General features: G+C 36.2%; 1 protein-coding gene across 1 annotated transcript in view; it reads right to left on the reverse strand.

The window, feature by feature from the left end:
- EPHA6 (EPH receptor A6) overlaps positions 1-6,733 on the reverse strand; it is a 4,848,151-nt gene that overhangs the window by 2,542,724 nt on the left and 2,298,694 nt on the right. The gene's annotated exons all lie outside the window — the stretch shown is intronic.

The raw sequence follows: 6,733 nt of genomic DNA on the forward strand, positions 1-6,733 counted from the left end.
ACCAGGTTTGTCCCTCTAGGCTGGTGGCCTCTTTTCAAGGGATACCCGAGATAGTATTTATACTATAAGGCTAAATTTGGCTAGGGCTAAATATGGCTAGGGGATCAGGGAACTTCCCTTACTGCTTTTGGTCAGGTTGCAAGAAAGCTGTGGACCAGAAGTGAGATGGAAGAGACAGATGAGGAGAGACTTGGTGCTATTGCATTCCTTGTGGGCAGTGGATTATCGTACATGAAAATTATGGCAATTAAAAAGGTGGTTTGGGGAATGATGGCTTAAGGCAAATAATTGAAATGGTTGAACCTAATGAAAATAGCACGGTAGCCTGGTCAGACATAGCTGCTGGTCGATTACTGGAAGAGAAAACGTGCTGAGTGAATGCAGACACTGATTTAGGGCTGATAAAAATATGACCTTTAACTTTTGCCAAGACAATAGATTGGAGACTGGTAAAGGACAGGCTGTGATAGTTGTGCTAAAATGGTTGTTAAAGGTACTGTTATCTCTAAAGGTAACATTATTCAGTGACAGAAACTGGTTATTAGACCTGAAAAGCAAAATGGGAAATGCATGGACTGATATTTTGTTATGACAATATTATTAGTGTGTTGGGGGTGGGGGGTTCCCAGAGGACATTATTGTATTTATAAAACTTGGAAATTAATCTTTTGCTGATGTGATGTTTGAATCTTATGAGAAAAATAAATAGCTTGTAGTGTTATTTGAAAAAAAAGTTGTGTAGTATACCTTGGAATAATTATGTGACTAGAGGTCATGAGAAAATGTTTAAAAGAAAGTTAAAATTGCAGTTTAGGACTGCAAATGTTACTGAAAATGAAGTCACATTTTCTGATGAAAAAAATAAGGCTGTATATGACATTAAGAGATGTTGTGATGAAAGAAAATTGTGCAATGGGGCTTGGGATATTTTGGTGGGCTTGTATACTACGAATGGGCATATCATGCAGTTTGTATTATTATAAAAGGAACAGAAAAGGAATGTTGAGATATCGGGGCAACCTAAAAATGTTCTCATTTTGAGAAGGAGGATCGTTTAATTTCAGAAGGCCCTAAAACACATTGTTTTCAATGTGGGGAACTTGAACATACTATAAAAAATTGTGAGCTTGTGAGCATTTTTATAGGAAATGTGGAGCTAAATATCATTTTTGATATGACTGCAAAATGACTGAAGTAGTTCAAGAAGGGGATCTATACCAACTTGTCAAAAGTTCACTTCTGTGAACCTTTCTTCATTGACCAGAAACCACCAAATGTTCAGTTCTGCAAATATTCAAATCAAAAAAATATTTCATCAAAGAAAGGAAGCACTTGGCCAACACTGTACCGGAACACACACTGCAGTATGTCAAACGCATTCAAGTGAGGAGCTGCACCCCCACCCTATAACTATATATACTATCTCCAAGATTGCACTACAGTGGAGAAAAGGGCAAATGTGTGCTCTACTGGCCAACTGCTTCTTTTTCGTACTTAAATTTTCACTGATGGGAACTTTCATGGAACTGAATGCTTGGTGCTTTCTGATTGATGAAAAAAGGTTTGCATACGTGAACCTTCGGCAAATTGATATAGACCCCAAGAAGGGATTGGAATATGGAAGAAATTTTACAAGCTGTTAAAAGTGAAAAACAGGGGAATTTATATGTCACAGATGATAAGGATGTTAATGTAGGTGCAAGGGATGGGGGATGAAGAAAGGAAAGTGGAAAGTGATACCAAGGAGAATAAATATCCGCTAATGGGAAAAAATGAAGAAGGGGAAATGGAGGTACCATTTGTTGAGAGGGGTATTATAGGTAAGTGGTTAAGGAAAAGAAAGATAAAATTGATACAAAAATGTATGTTTACATTTCCAAAAGAAATCTAAGCTGGAGTACATAAGGGCTGAAAAAACAGACAGAAAAACAAAAATGTTTAAAGTTGTGGCTAATGAGTATAATAAGATTTGTGAGGAAGTGAAGATGACAGAAGTTATAAACAGACATTTTGTATAGGGAGAATGAAAGTAAGGTGGCTATAATGATTTATAAGCAGTAGTGTATGTTACAAAGTGAAACAGAAGCATCGTCTCCTGTTTTAGGGAAAAAGCAAAGTATAATGAGGGAAATGTAAGTTGGTTAAGTCTGACGGATAGGATATGGTACATAAGATGAGGGAGATTACATTTGTGATAGGGAAATAGGTACAGAATTGTACTGTAAAGGTAAGGCAAAGGAAAGGAATGTTATAAAGAGAGGGGAAGAGGGAAGGCAAATATTCAATTAAAAAAGATTGAAGAGTCAAAAGAGCTCTTGAAAGGATAAAAACGATGAGCGCTCCTCACCCTGATAGGAAAGGATATGAGTGTTATACAGCGATAGATGCAGGAAGAAAGTTCTTTCTGCATGAAATAATGAATGGCTGATCACATTTTGGTGTTAAAGATGAAAGTATTGTGAATGTTATAAGAAAATAGAGAAGGCTGATGTTAAGAATCGGAGACTTTTCATTTTAAATAATTTGGATTACAAAATATTTATGGGAATAATTCAGAAAGGACTAGGTAGAGCTATGAATGATGTTATAGGAAGTGATGCATACGGTGTAGAAGGTATGAGAATCAATGATTTGTTGTTACTTGTTAAAGAAGTTGTTTGTGATATTAATTTGGGTGGAGACAGAAGATAGCTCTTTGTAATGTAGAGAAGGCACATGATATTCTAGATCATGAATGCATGGTTCAGATAATGAGAAGTCATGTGGTTTGTGTGAAGATTATAAATATAATTGAATCTGTTTATAATTATTCTTTGGTGAAAGCTGACATGAATGGGTGGTTTAGTAAGGTAATTAGAATAAACAGAAGAGTAAAACAGGAGTGACCATTAAATGGCTGTTTGTTTACCCTTGTGGTAAATGTTGTTTTAAATGAGGCTTACGATAAGGTAAGGGGGTATTTAAATGTATAAAAATGTAGTGATTCCTTTATACATACATACACACACACACACACACACACACACACACACACACACACACACACACACACACACACACACACACATATATATATATATTATGCCAATGATTTCATAATAATTGCTAGGTGCAAAGAGTGTTTAAGTGACGGTATTATGGAGACAGATTTTTTGAGCAATGTTGGATTATGCTTTTATAAAAAGAAGTGAAAAGGGTTTGTTGAGGTTGTTAAACTAGAAGGGATTTATTTTTCAAAGAATTCTTTTAATTTGTTATGCAATGAATTTGGAAGTCATGATATTGTAGGAAAACAATGGAAAGGTCTGTTGGTAGATTTGTAGAGTATTATTAACAAGTGGATAAGCTGTGATTTATCTTTTTTTAAGAATATTTATTTAATACATTCTGTATGTTTAGGTAAATTAGGCTATTTAAAGGGTATTTGTTGTTTTCCAAAAGATTCGGAGAAGAAGCTTTTAGAATAATTTTTTTTTACGTTTTATATGGGATTCTAGGCTGAATCCAGTTAAAAGAACGGTATCGTGCTGTGATTATAGGCAAGGAAATTGGGTTTTAAAAATCTTCTTGTCTTTTTGGCATTAATGATTTTGCTTCGGAAGTGCGGGAGTCGGGTAAGAAAAGGGAACGTGAGCATGTTACAGAGAGAGTCCTGAGCACTTAGATGATATTTGAAATGGAATAATACAACTGAATGAAAGAAATTGTATGAAGTCATTATGTGAACATTTTATTAGAAGAATGCAGGATACATTTAAAATGATTTAGAAGTAAGGGATTTCCTGCAAAGATTGATGTTAAATTTCTGGTCAAGAGTGAAATGAAATATAAGCATAAGTTACAAAAAAGGTATGCAATATAGAGGAAACTATGGCACATGTTTTTCTTGGAATGTGAAAGAAGTGAAAGAATTAAAAAAATGTGGGATTTATGTTATAATGAATTTTATAAAGAAATATTTAAGAAAATAAATATGGATATGGTGGTGAAGGGGTATTTGAAAGATAGAGGAAAGAAGAATGAGGATATATGGGATTACTGACAAGTATTTTTCTGAGTTTTTGGAATATTAGATTTAAAGAGCTTTTGTATAATCAGATTTGGGACTGTAGTATTTTAATGAATGAAATCAAGAAATGGAAGTGAAATGAGGGGTGGAGTGTGTAACAGGAAAATTAATATGGGCCTAAGTTTTTGAGTTATGGAAAATTTATTTGATGAAATGAATGCTCTTCTTTCTTTTTTTAAGTTTGAATTTGATATCTAAATATTGATCTGTAAATATATGACTTTGTAATAAAGCCTCTACTGCTTTTAATATGTGCAGGGGGGTCTTTTATGTCTATCTGAACTATCCCCAACTCAAGCAAATGGGAACTCATTTAAAGTCTCATCCAAATGACAACACACTCAGGAGTTCAGAGCCCTCTTATGCCATACTGAAGTATCAGCAATCAAGGAATATAGTGGGGGAATAGAACCCACAGCTTTCTGATTCAAAGGCAAGTGTGCTACAGACATGGGGTTAAGTGATCTTTTCCAGGTTTTGCATGCTGCTATCTGGGCAATATTATTTTGCTGCTAAGCAACCCAGCAATAAAATATATTTAAGCAATAACCAATGACATGGTGTGGTATATTGAAGATTTACCCATGGTTGGTGTGGTTTAATAACGAGGGCGAATCCCGAGTGATTGAACAAAGGCAACCGTGGGTAAATTTTCAATATACCACAACCATGGAGTCGGTTATTGCTATTATACAATGAAATTATTTAAGAAAAAAAATACTTACTTTTGTTAAATAATGTCTTTGTATAATGGCAGATTGCTGTTCTTCCACCAGTTGTGGTATACTGCATCTGCATTTTGATGTACTGCGCATGAGTATGGGACTTGCATTCCCATGCATACCCAGTACATCAAGGCTTTAAAACGGAAGCAATGGAGAAAAGAAAGTCTGCGTTGCTCCTTTTTTTTCTTTTCTTTTTTTTTTTTTTTATTGTAAAAAAAAAAAAAAGGTTTTGGGGCAGTTTATACCAAGGGAAAAAAGTCTGGGCGACCGGACCTTTTTCCCTTGGTATATTATGGGATTTACAATGGACACTCTAGTTGGGCTGGCCAATCAGCGTGCACGTTTTTGAATATTAAAAGGGAGACATTGCATAATATTGTATATTTCCTTCTCCTTTGGACAAACTGTGAAATAACCAGAAGAAGCCCTTGTCACCTGATGTCATACAATAACTCATATGAAATCATTATGTTTCTCATTTATACCAATATACTATGCTTTGGGATTTAAAATTATTGCATACTGGTTTTTTTTTTTGTAAATTATGCACACACTCTGTGCCTGAAAATGTCCCACAAAGATCAGAGTTTTACCCCAGTTAAGATGTGAACAAATAGATGCATAGATGGATAAAAAAATAGATGGATAGATAGATGTACATTACAGGTTCAGGCTCATAGGCAGTGAGACATTTCTCTGTGGTCCATTTGACTGGAGACACATGGCTGAAGTGACATTCAGCTGAAGAGGCATATGGCTATTGGAAATTTCCTGTGTCAAAAAAAAACACATACTGCCATTCTCACAGCATCAGTAAACAAGTGCATGCATGCACAGGAAGTAATGTGTGTGCATTTGGTGTAAATACAACATGCAGATGTATGCTACAGCATGGAAGAAATGATGCATGCTACTGTAGTTACATGTATGTGCATGTAAATGTTTGGGTAATGTTCTCTAGACACTGTGAATGGGCTAATGGAACACTCACACCAATAATAAAGGCACTGACCACTGTGCTCACACCAGTAGTAAAGGCACTGACCAGTGAGCAATGCATACCCACTGACCAGCTTGCTGCTTATGCCTGCGATAGTGCCTACTGTCCACTGATGCCTTGGGAGGGCATGGGCATTATTTTCCCCCTGTGCATTTAGTTATCGATGCTGTGAGCATGGCACTATGTGTTTCTCTTTACCTGTAGGGAATCTGCAACAGCCATACATCTCTACAGCTGAAAGTCACTTCAGTCATGCGTCCTCTACAAAATGTACCTCAAGGAAATGTCTTGCCACCCAGGAGCATTACTCATATTTTCAAAAGTGGTTTCAGGCTGGAGAATGACAAAATTTCTCTGTAGCTAACCTGATGGCATTGCATTCTAGGTGCCATTTTGGTTTGCCAAAAAAGGGTGTCAACAATACTCGTACCTGTTTAGTGATAAAATGGGGGCAATGTTACCCCGAATGCATGGGAAGAGATATGCAGGGCTCAGCACTTTAGCATTAGTTACTACCAAGAAAAAGACTTCATCTACCTGCTAGGCCACTCTAGCTTATATGAGAGGGGCATGTATAGACTAAGAAAAAGTAAATTAAAGGACTGTAAGATCAAACTGTATAGCATCCATTATAACTCACTCCTGTAACCATCTTTCAGACTCTTCATCATCTGCAATTCAAGCTGCAGGGTGGAAAATGCATGAATGAAAGGGCGAATGGCACAAAGCTGCAGTAACAGTACAATGCTTGTTGCAATAAGAGTTGCAGAGCTGCAGATGTCACAACATAGCTGCAAGGCTATTAGCAGAATGGGAGCTTATACTGCTATCATACATGAGGTGATACCAGCTGAAGGCCTATGTAAACTGCTGTTATAACTCAAGGATAAGTGTTACAAGGGTATACATTCATCATCAAAAGAGGGTGAAATTTGTATG

Source organism: Protopterus annectens, chromosome 5.part0 (genome assembly GCF_019279795.1).
Source record: "Protopterus annectens isolate FY-2018-M chromosome 5.part0, PAN1.0, whole genome shotgun sequence".
NCBI classification, from domain to species: Eukaryota; Metazoa; Chordata; order Ceratodontiformes; family Protopteridae; genus Protopterus; species Protopterus annectens.